The 12,746-nt window shown below is 39.5% G+C and overlaps 1 protein-coding gene across 1 annotated transcript in view; it reads right to left on the bottom strand.

Moving 5' to 3' along the window:
- Positions 1-12,746, bottom strand: part of fars2 (phenylalanyl-tRNA synthetase 2, mitochondrial) — a 244,645-nt gene that overhangs the window by 224,115 nt on the left and 7,784 nt on the right. The window contains exon 2 of the mRNA XM_049565812.1: positions 4,664-4,867. The gene's annotated coding sequence lies outside the window, so the exon portion shown is untranslated. The remainder of the gene's footprint in view (positions 1-4,663; positions 4,868-12,746) is intronic.

Genomic DNA, 12,746 nt, shown 5'->3' with positions numbered 1-12,746 from the left:
TGACGGGGACAGTGATGAACGGGCCGACTTACGAGAGAATTGCCGAAGGACTGACCAGCCGCGGCTTCCCTCCCACGTCACTGTTTACGTTACACGCTGAACTACACGTTTTGTTACTTGTTCACGCCCCCCATTGCCCCAAAAAGGCGCATTCTGTATAAACAAAAGTAGGTAGGCGGCATTTCACTGCACTCCCTGATTTTGTTTTTATACTGCCAATGCTGAAAAAAGACTGATTGGGCTTTCCTGCAAATTTGCACAATTCCTGTTTAAAAAAGGCTACTGTTTCCTGCAGCTTTTTAGCCCCCAAATCTGTGTGTCTTGTAGCAACATGTCACTGTGTTTCCAGCATTTTTTAAGCCCCCAAACATAAGTGTCTTAGTGACCCTTCACTGTTTTTCCTGCCGCATTTTAGGACTCATATGTGGCTGTTTATTAGTGACCCATCGCTGTCTTTCCAGTGGGGATAGTGCCACGACAAGGAGATTATTTTAGCTAAAATTGTTATTTTTCTAACAAAAACCAAGTGTTTTTTGTGCCTATACATAACCACATGTTAACCACAGCACTGTTGAAACATAATGAGGTGTTACATTTCAATGTCTCTGTTACATAATAATGTAAAAATATGCGCATAGTTTGCAGAGACATACAATGCCAACATTTTTTCTGTCAGTTGGGGTGGTAAATGGTAAATATGCAGATCCCCAGTGGTAATATTGCAAAAAATGATCAGTAATCATCAACTTTGTTTTGGTTTCATGTTTCTACTAAACATAACATATAAAATCTGAATAATTTGAAACATCTTCTAGCAATCTAGTAGCTAACTCTGAACATGCTAACATTAGAATGCTAAATGTAACATACAAAGTCTATTTACACGCTTAAAGTAATCAAAGGAAAAGTATGCATGACGCAGTAAAGTGTCCCCTGCGGTCAGTGTTTTCCTTCTATCAGATGCTTTTGGATTAATATTACTGCTGCATTCATGTGTATGTTGCATTTTCCTTCTGTAGATCTTTAAGACGTTGCTCATACCAACTCTTTTATATACTGTTAGGTAGTTTAAAGGGATATTTTGCAGATTTTCAACCAACTTTGTATCAATACAATGTGAGTAGTATGTGAACTGAAGTGAAGCTCCCTCCATCTAACCAGTGCCCAAATCCCCCTGCTTATTTTCAGTGGCTTTCAGAATGTTGCTCAAACTACTACGTCTGCAATTTTTGTATGCCTGCCATCATGGACACAAAGAGTATAAAAGCAGATTAAAAGAGAGAGCCGCCTCTCTCAAACTCAGATAAAACTCAGATCAAATGGTAAGATTAGGCAGTGCTGATCAAATGCGAACCAAGATTCTGTTACTGCGATACCTATTTCTCACCTAAAAAATGCAGTGCATTCTGGTAGTTTCTACCTCTTGAGCTAAAAGGAATACTGCAGCCTTTTGTTTCTGTTTTCTCTGGTCACGTAGCACCATCTTTAGTGAGTACGCAAAAAGTACATATAATAAATGTAATTTTTCAAGCTATGAGTTGATGGAAACTCTGCTAGCTGCTAGGCTAAGTTATGCAACATAAAAGGTGTTTAAGCTAATATGCTTAGGTGTTTAAGCTAATAACAAATGACTTGCAAAAAACAACTGACATCTCTATGAAGCTTGTCAGTTTTTAATGAGCTGAATTTTATACTTTTGCTAAATAATCCATGTTTTATGGCTGTTGGGCAGAGTTAGTAGTCTTTAAAACAGATAGAGCTGAAGTTTTAGGAAAAAGATGATAGTTTGGGTTAAAATAAAAAGATTTCTTCCAGTAAGGGCTCTCTGTCAGAAAGCCCTGATGGTTAACTGACCCCATGTTTTGTTTTGTGTGTGTCACAGGAGGCAATTTAAAGTAAACTCTACTGCACTTCAGTGGTTAGTTATTTACATTTTTTATGCGTGGCTTTTTATCTTTCATGACCAAAAGTAAGAAAGAAAGAGGTGGCAGCTTCTTCTGTAACAGACAGTGTTAGATGGGCAGGTGATACCCAGCAAGCAATAGTCGTGATTTAAACGTATTGGCTATATTTAGCTCTGATTTAGTCTAGCTACACGTAACCCAAATCTAGCCGATTTAATTTTGAAATTGATTAAATGTAATTTTTGCCATTGCAGATGGCGTGCGGTATGATATTCAATCACGTATGGAGAGTCAACAGTAATTAAAATATGTTTATCTCCATTTTTTGGACATGGTCTCTACATAGCCGTATAATTGATGACGTTTACACTTTGGCTATGGTTAGACGTCTACCAAATTTTCACTGACAGCCCAAATTCAGCCGTGATTTAGCCTAGATGTCAGGTCTTCATGTAAACGGCTATTAGATGTTTTTTAAACCAAAAAATGCTTGCTGGGTATTGTCTTATATTGTTCACAGGCCCCTAAATCGCCTCGAATCGAAATCCTATCGTAGCAGACTTTGTAATATTGGTAAATATCGTATCGTCCAAAGAATCCATATAATATTGTATCGTGAAAACGCTGGTGATTTACACCCCTGCTTTCTACTGCATAGACAGCCCAGGTTTATGAAGATACCATCTTTCCAGCTGTGAACTATTTCTTTAAGAAGTAGGATTAGGACACAACACAAAGAGGAACACTTCATCCTTCAGTTTATCACAAACATTCAACATCAACACATCTGATGAGAGATACATGGTTTTTACTGGACAGGAGGGGTATAAAAAACTGTCATCTGAAAGGTAGCTAAGGCTGTCAGACAAATGTAGTGCAGTAAGAAGTACAACATTTACCTCTGAGATGTAAAGAAGAAGTATAATGATGAATAAAAAGGAAATGCTCAAGTCAAGTAAAAATACCTCAAATTTAATCCACTGCTCATAATTATTATTATTATTTATTGCAGTTTCTTGTATTTTTGTACTTTATTTTGCATGCCTAGTTTTTAAGTTTAAATTTTGAAATTTTTAATCTGACTCTTTCTCCTTGACTGCTGTAACACTGGAATTTCTCAGTTGTGGGTTCAATAAAGGTGCATCTTATCTCTTATCTTAAGTACATTACTTGAGTAAATGTACTGTATGTTACGTTTCACCACTGCTTGTTGGATAATTGTAATCTACCAAATTGGCTACAGAGATTCTCACTACACATTAAGAAAACACTATAATGTGCTACAATAGACTTCATGATGAATAGCAAATAATCATTGTTTTTTTTGTTCATTGCTGTAACATGCAATGTAATTGGAGCAAACCTCAAACCCCTCCATTACTGTGAGGATGTCTTTCTGCAGATGTGTGTGTCCCTGACCCTCTCCAGGACTCTAACTTTGTCACCATAAACATTATGAATCATCACCACAGATGTTCCCTTCAGTCCAGTTGCTGTAGCCTTTGATTTGGACCTCCTCCAGCGTCTCTGCTCCACATCAAAGCATCCGCTCATTTTGACTAGATTTGCATTTTTTCTGCCAATTAAAAGCAGAGGTCGGGTTTGTTTACATCTGCTGCGCTGGCTTCATTTTCCTCAGTGTGACATTAAACACCAAATAAAGCTGAAATCCCAGGAAACCGTCGTAAATGTGTCTTTATGCAGCGGGAGGGAGGTTAGACACATAAAATATTAATTCAGAAATAAATATAAATACTGATGTTGTTGCATGTGCACCAGCAATGTGCACACCTAATGTTTACAGTGACATTCAGAGAATTTTGGAAACTTTTGTGTGAGATCTTTTTCAATTGCCAGTCAATGTAGTATGGATAAATGTCAGTTTATTCAACATGTAGATCTATGACCCAACAGAGTGGCTGGATATTGATTATCTGGGCATCCAGATCATGATACCTTGTAATTCCATCAAATATGTGTATTCGATTGGATTACCAGGTGTTCTTAGGTTGTAAAGTGTTGTCTGTAAATAACCAACCTGTTAACAGCCAACTCTTTGATCTGATTAAAGTCTGATGCCACTCTTTTGTGTGACTGTAACAGCAGCAGCCTGTTTGGTCAGAGAATGGACCCACTGGTCCATGTGGGTTCATGTGGGTTGTTGCTGTTATGAGATGTGATGGTACATATGTCTTTTCACCCAGATGTAAATGACAATTGTAAGCTTTCCCACTATATCCAAAAGCCAGATGTCATTGTGTGTTAGCGGGTTCTTTGTGCAGTGTAAATGGGGCTCTAGAGTGAGTTAAGTTGATCTACATTTTCCCAACAGGTAAGTATAAGTATGAAGTAAAAAGACGGTATAATTAAGTTCAATGGTAGGTTTACAGATTTGTAAAATCAAAAATGTGGACTTCTACACAGAAGAGCATGACTCAATTTGATGAAAAGAAATAATTATATGGATAGATGAAATTAGATCAAATGTGTGTTCTTTTAAGCTAAGCTAATATTTGGAAAATTAAATTTAAGTAATTTTCAGACTTTTTATGGTGCTACAGACACCCTGACTGAAAACACAAAGTGTGCCTGCCACACATGCACACCACTGATGTAAACACACACACACACACACAGGCAGCACATTAGGGTAATGAATTTAGATAGAGAACACAGAGAACAGAGCAGAAATCAATGTGATGTTCAACACGGCGAAACATCACAACAACACACACAAACACACACACCTGTCCACCTACTTCAGTGTGTGGAACGAATGGTGCAGAAGAGTTTGCTGATCTGGAGCGGAGCACTGGAACAGAGAAGATGGATGGCTGGGTGGATGTATGGATGGATGGATGGATGGGTTGGTTGGCGATCAGGTTCGGGTCACAGGCTGATGTGTCCCAGACGGATTCTTCCGCCAGTCTGAACAGCAATCGATGGGGGGGGGCGTCGGAGGCCTTGATCCACCAGGCAGAAAGGAGACAGGAGAAAACTCAATCTGCAGCTCACAGCGGTGATTCAAAGAGAGAAACTACCGACAAACAACAAACTAACTCCTGTCAACACTTTCTGGAACTATTTCTCACTTCATCCAGTCAGGTTTTCAACAGTTTGCTGAAGGCCCACAGAAAACAGATATTATTATATACTAGAGCTGCAACAGTACATTGATGGACAGAAACAAAATCACCAACTGTTTTGATCATCAATTAATCTTTAAAGTAATTTTTCATGCATAATGGCAGAAAATAATATTTTCAGCCTCTCAAACATGAGATTTCCTAGGTTTCTTTGTTTCGCATCATGTTAAACAGAACATTTTTGGGTTTTGAACAAAACAAGACATTTAAAGACCTTTGACTTTGAGAAACTGGTATGGACATTTTTCATTATTTTATGACATTTTACAGACCAAACTATTAATCTGTTAATCAAGAAAATAATTGGAAGATGAATAACTAATGAAAATAACCATTACTTGCAGCCCTATTCTGTGTTATATTTCAACTAAAACAGGAAAAATCTGCAGAATCTCCCTTTACACCTCTATAATAATCACAGGTACATCAGCAGAGAAGAAGTTCTGCTTTCAAAGATCGACTTTCACTATCTAACAATCAGACTTCAAACAGACGTCTTTATTTATCTGTTACACCAAGCTCTGTAGTTCAAGATTCAGGATTCACTTTATTTTCCCACACTGCAGGGAATTTGGATTGGGCTTCTACCTGCATTGCATCAATAAAAATATTGCACATACATTAAAGACAAGAGTAAATTTAGGAACCGTTTTTGATTGTACTTTAAGTTTTACAATCAACAGGGACCACAATTTTTTAAAAAAGTTTGCAGTGCTTGTATCTAATCAGGAAATTAGATTATTATAATAGAAACAAGAACATTTTACAGACTGTTCCCAGAAGTCTTGTTAAAAGTGTTTTAACTTAAAATATGTGCACTTGGTGTGGGCACCTGCAGGAACAAAGATAGACTGTGCAGAATTACAAACATGGCCAGTAAAATTATTGGAACAGAACGGAAAACAACTGTAAAGCTGGAGATGGATTTGGTGTTCTTGGAGGTGCTGCAGCACCAAGAACATTTTCAAAAAGTATTTTATATTAAATGCAATAACTTTGCTAAATTTGTAACCACTCTTCACACCATGGCAGTAATTGTTGTATCGACTGTGCATGTTGTGTTATGTAGTGTGATTTAACAATGATGTGTTTTAACTGCCCAATGAAGCCAAAGGCAAATTTCCATATTTGTGGACAATCACAATTATTACTATTACTATTATTATTATGCTTATTATTCATTCATTAATTTTCTGTAACTGCTGGTCTCAACGGGGCTGAAGTTGATGTCAGCTGACATTGGGTGAGAGGCGAGTTTCACCCTGGACAGGTCGCCAGACGATCACAGGGCTGACATATAGCGACAGACAACCATTCACGCTCACAGTCACACCTACGTGGAAATTTAGAGTCACTTATTAACCTGCATGTCTTTGGACAATTTAAAAAAAAAAAATGTCTATGGCTTATATTTAGGGATGTACTAATTGTGAAATTCGAGGCCGATACCGATGATTAAAATGACAAATTGGCCAAAATTAATGTGGTTTTTTTTGTTTGTTTTGTCTTATTTTTTTAGCTCTCATTTATTCCCCATTTCAAGCCAGGAAAACAAAGGAATACAAAATAACTGAACTGTTTTTTAAAGCCATACAGTCCTTCATTACACAACCTTTGAACAAGCACAAATTTAATCATACATATTTATGAAATAACCTTTAATGTCACCTTCTTAGACACGAAAAACATGTTTAAAATAATAACTGCATCAAAAGCTTTTTACTATATATGTCATAACTTCCTCTCTAATATCTATTTTATATTGCTGTGAAAACATCAACAAATTTCTCCTTCAAACAGCTGAATTTTTTAAGTTGTCTCCAAAATATACATTTTACAAGATAACATTGAACACATCATGACAACATTGTAATTTACCTTCACCCAATAATCATTTTTACTAAATAGACCTTAAACACACCATCATGTAACTCAATGTAACCTCCATTAGCTGTTATTTCTGGCTGCTAGCTGCTAACAGCTAATGTTAACTTGCTCTACTCCTGCTGATGTCAACACAGTTTTGTTATTCACAATGTAGCATTATCAGGGAAACAATAGGGCGTGTCCTCTGATGCACTGATAATGACTTTACTGTGTCCTTTCATTACGATGGTGTCCCTGGGAAGATCTCTGTTCTGCCCAAATACATCTTCTATTGTCCTGCTTTTTAGCATGCAAAATTGATGTGACACAACGGAAAAACATCAGCCACTGCCATCAGTCAATGTCGCATTATTTGCTGATGACAGTCAACAAGGCAAATATCGACCGATGCTGATGTTCGGCTGACCTAATAGTCAGACTTTACATTAATGTGCCACAAAAGAAATTTTTAACTATCTTAAGTGATAGCCTACAACTTTTTTTTAAACTAAAAAAAAAAAACACTGACTGACTGGCTTTTTTTAAAACTGTCAGCTCCGTTAACTCCAACAGAAAATGATTCCTTTCCGGACTAATTCAACAGCTACAAGGCACACCTACACCTGCATAAAGACTTGACAGAAAATGAGTCTTAAATGGAATATGGCCATTCTGACAATATCAGGGAGGGATACCTCACAGCTCAGATTTAAAAGACAAAAACATTTCTTCTCTGTTGCAAAGATTTAAGTCTCATTTTAAGTCATCTACGTTGCCAAAAACTTTCAGGGAAAACTTCCCACTCACATTCCAACATCTCAAAACACACACGTCTGCTTTCAGTCTGAGTGTTTCATAGTGAAGAGGAAGTTGTGACGCTGGATTGAGAGACTGGATAAAAAGCATTTAGCAGCTCAGTGTGAACAGTGACACTGACAGCAGCGTCTGTTGATCTGCAGGATTCAGACTGAAAGCTCCGGTGAGACGGAGAGGGTTCGTCCAGTCAGCTGGGACTGAAGGAAAATCCTCCTTTATTGATCCGTCGCTCCTGCAGAGCCGTCCATCAGTCAGCCGGCTCTGCAGAGACACACAGCGCTGTACCTCTATACCTGTGGGGACTCTCATTGACATAATCCATTCCCGAATACACACACAGGCCTTCAGTCAGCAGCTAAGACTGTTTGACAGCTCTGTGTCTGAACGCAACTGCAGTATTTTTACACCAGGAACTTTGTGTTTCACAGTTTATCTATTGTTATGGGTTAGGTTCATGAGTTGTGAACTAAAATTTTTACAAACCTAAACAAAAAAAAACAGGAACATCTCCACTGTAGTCCTATATTACTTTCCATACTGAAGAAGACGTGTTTACACCTTTTACAATGTGGAGAGAGAGACCGCTCATGACGGATAGGAACTTGGCCAACACTCCGAGTTTGCATAAAGCTGTGGCAGAAAAATAATTTGGCAAGTGATTGTTTGAGTGTTTCTATGGTAGCAAACTGAACACCTTCGGATTTTGGACTGTTGGTCAGACAAAACAGGGCATTTTAAGTGGGTCTTTATTTAATATTCAGACATTATAAAGACCTTAAAATTAATCGATTACTTTAGAAAATAACAATGACAATATTTACTAGTTATAGCCCTATTTGTGGGGGAAAAGGCTGGATTGGTGCATCCCTAGTCCTCTCTTCCCAAAAATAACCTCTCAAGATCCAACTCAGACTGGGCCTCACAAAGATAGATGTACAACAGATCACACACACACACACACACACACACACACACACACACACACACAGCCTCATTGCACCAGAACAGCAGACATGGCACCAGGTCCTTTTCTGTATTTTGTTGCCCATTGCACGAGGGGTGAGGGGAAAAAAATCGATACAGCATAGTACTGCAATATTTTGCATTGCAATATTGTATCACTACACAGACACCAAGTATCAATCTTTCATTATATCCATATTCAGTTTCACAAATACTCACTTTAATACAACTTTTGGTACTAGAATAATGCTTTTTCGATCCGCTAGATGGCGCTGAAATTTTTTTCCCGGTGAGGTCAGCAGAGGTCTCAGTCAGTGGCATCAAACGTCTGGAATTATTTGGATTTTTTAACACAGAAGGAGAGGATGTTGAGATGACACGTGATTTGCAAGCAGTATCATATGAGAATAAAATACTCTGGTAATACTATGAACATGAGGGCTCACCTCACACTCCACCATCCAGAGGTATGTAGCGTTAGCCACTGATGGCCAAGCTAACCCTAAACCAACTCCGCTGAAAAATCAACCGACATTGGAAACACTTAGCTTGACAAAACTACCATCCAACTCAGAGAAAGCTATGAAAATAACACAGTCCATCACCTACTTCATGTTCAAAGATCAACAACAGCGTTGTTGGAAACAAAGGCTTTTGTTTCATGCTAAAAACACTGGAACCCTGGTATGTGACTCCGTCCCGATGTCTTTTCACCAAGCTCTACAGAGAAGTGAAGCATGAAGCGGAGGAATCTTTGAGAACAGCAGGAAGGGTGGCATTCACTTGTGATGCATGGACTTCAACGTCGGTGGAATTATATGTGATGATAATAGCATATTATCTCACAGAGAACTGGCGACTGCTGTCTCATGTCCTCCAAACTAGAGCCATACACGAAAGTCACATTGGAGCAAACCAGAGATGGGGGACTCGAGTCACATGACTTGACTCGAGTCAGACTCGAGTCGCAAATATGATGACTTGAGACTTGCTTGACTAACGCTGATAAAAGACTCTGACTTTGTATTCATGACTTGAGACTTGACTTTGACTTGAGACAGATGACTTGAAAGGACTTGGCTTTAATTCAATATTAAAGGTACGCTAAGCACCGTTGGGCGTCACTTCTGTTTACGTTCAACAATGTTATCAAACACAACCGAGCTGGCTCGCCCCTACCCCCTCCTCCCCTCGTCCTCCGTGACTCTGTCATGAACAAGCGATAGCTGCTAGTTACCCTGGATTTAGATACCTGTTCAAGGGTAGTGCACCCAACATGAAAATTCAGCCATTATCATGCATTCAGCCTTTGTATTTTGTTGTTTTCCTATTAAATGTGTTATTTAAAATTTTCACTGCGCTGCTAAATTTCTTTCTGTGCTCCTAAATTTTTTCAGTTAGGAGCACATGCGCTCCTAGTGAAAAAGGTTAGCGCAGAGCCCTGTTTGAACTCTGTTTTTAGCCTCATTGTCGCCTGTAGCTCTCACTGCCTCTCTGGGCAGAGACTTGTTGTATGACTTTCCCCCATGTCTGGAGCAAACATTGCAGACCTCATGCAAAATGCAGCACAAGAATGGGGGATCGTGGTTGTAATAAACAACGCTTCAAACATGGGTGTTGCCATTTAGTTAGGGGGATACCTGCATGTGAAGCGTTTCACTCACATGCTTTATCTGGCCTTGCAGAGGGCACTGAATCTGCTAACAGTTGTGTCAGGTGTCTGCAGCATTTATGACTGGTTTTATGACGGTGTTGGTCAGTCTGTCTGCTTTGCATCACATTTTGCTGCAGTAAAAATCACTGAAGTCAGATGAACAGACTGATAACTTTATCTTATGAGGTAGAACTGATGTTGACAAAGGTTTTCCTTTGGAGAAATAATTTATAACTGGAAAAAAAGGAAACAAATTGCAATATATTTTGTCACAATACTCAGCATATTGCGATATCCAGTGCTTAATTTGAGCCGGAATGTACTGGAACGCATATCAGGATCTTTTTAGAAAAGGCCCTGGTGCGTTCCGGACCTAATTTGCATGCGCGTGCTGGTCAGTAACAGCACGCGCCGGCCACCTGGCACTCAATATGCTGCTGTAGTGGTTTGTTTTCCAGGCATGTGAGTATCTTTGAGCAGTGAAAGTTATTATTTATTTATTTTTACTTGTCGGCAGTGATTTGTTTTCCACAGAGCTTTACGTGCGAGCATTTTACTCGCATTTGCGACTAAAAATAGTTTTGTGCGTGCAAATTAAATCATTCAGTGCGTTGTGTGAGTACAGATTTCAACCAGCAGCAGAAAGGAAAATCAAATCCTGCCAGTTGTGGGTTGAACGGGGGTCACAGACAGGGTATGGTGGTCAAATACGGCGGAGGCTCATAGTGCTCCGCGCCGCAACATAACGGCTTACCGGCGAGTCCGACTCCAGGTCCAGTAATTTCCTCTTCTTGGTGTCATGACTGCCCAGTAGTACCTGAACAACTGAGCCATGGCGGCACACAGGTATGTGGCGTGTCAGAGGAGAAACAACAAGCCGTTCACATTTCTCTCTGTGGCAGGTAACGGTCGACAAACCTCACCGCACTTTAGGGACTGTTCTTTACTTATGAAGGGACTGTTCTTTACTTGTCAGGGGAGGAGGGTGGCTGGTTGATTCTTATTTTATTAAATTATTTTATTTTGGTCCCCCCTATGTTAATCAATTATTGATGCTGTTTTTGAAGCATGAATAAGTTAATAAGTAATTTATTCCATTGAAATATCATTGATGTATTATAGAAAAGTGATTTATCTTTTTATAAATGACAAAAGGCACATCTGCCTCATTTTTGCTGTGGTATCCTGATACTACTCAGAATCGTGATACTTTCACTGGTATCGTACCGTGGGTCCCAATTTTGGTACCGTGACACCACTAGATGTCACAACCATTCCATTCGGAGTCGCGCAGTGAGGCGGCTCGGGTGCCGCTTAAAACTTTTGGGAGTGGGGGAACACTGCTCTCTCAGAGGCCCAAAGTGTTCCCCTACTTTTAATTTTACAAATTAAGCACTGGCGATATCGCAATAATATCGTATTGTGATAATATCATATCGTGATTCCTCTGGCCATTACCACCCCTACACTGCACTGAAAGTACCCCCTCAGAGTAGGCAGGATTCTCAGCTGATCACCATAACAATGCAGCGTGAAGCTACCCTGGAAATCCAGAGTTCTCGCGAGAGCACAGTTTGAATTTGCTCAGCGAGTCACTCTGGCAATCAGTAATGATGCTCATTACCCATGCCCTTGGAGCTGAGCTGCACCAATCATATCGGTGTATCTGATATAGCAATATGTCTTAGTCTTCATCATAGTGCAATTGTAGTTAACTTTGTAGTGTACATGTTGTAGTGTACGTCGTAGTGTACGTCGTAGTGTGCTTCGTAGAGTATGTTGTAGTGTAGTGTAGTAGAGCCAAGCCGTACCATCTGCGGAAATGTGACTCATGATAAACTGCGTTTTAACCAATGAACACACTCTGTGGTCCACATCAGCATGTACCTGACTACACAGAAGACACACAGTGTAAACACAATCACTGCATCTCTCTCTCTCTCTCTCTCTCTCTCTCTCTCTCTCTCTCTCTCACACACACACACACACACACACACAATTGCCATTGACCTTTACACTAAAAGACAGCAGGACATCAACAAACAGGATGTGTCTCTGACCTTTCACACATCCACTGCTAAAGAGCATACTGTACACACACACACACACACACACACACACACACACACACACACACACACACACTCGAGTCGGGTATTAAAGCCATTGTGTGGCAGAGTATCTGTGTTGTCCTCTCTCACAAAACAAGTGTCCACTCTAAATACAAATGTCTTCCCTCATCCTTATCATGGTTCACTCTGATAACACTGTCCACCCCTGAACATGATGTCATCAAACCATGGAAAACAGTTGTATCAAACTTAAAAGCTTCTTAAAGGGACCTCACAGGAACTTTTTGGAACATCTGGGGCATAACAAACTTAAGTCTAATGTCTG

The sequence above is a fragment of the Epinephelus fuscoguttatus genome, linkage group LG21 (genome assembly GCF_011397635.1).
Source record: "Epinephelus fuscoguttatus linkage group LG21, E.fuscoguttatus.final_Chr_v1".
Taxonomy (NCBI): domain Eukaryota; kingdom Metazoa; phylum Chordata; class Actinopteri; order Perciformes; family Serranidae; genus Epinephelus; species Epinephelus fuscoguttatus.
The sequence above is the reverse complement of the archived record's forward strand: the minus strand, read 5'-3'. Positions and strand labels throughout refer to the sequence as shown.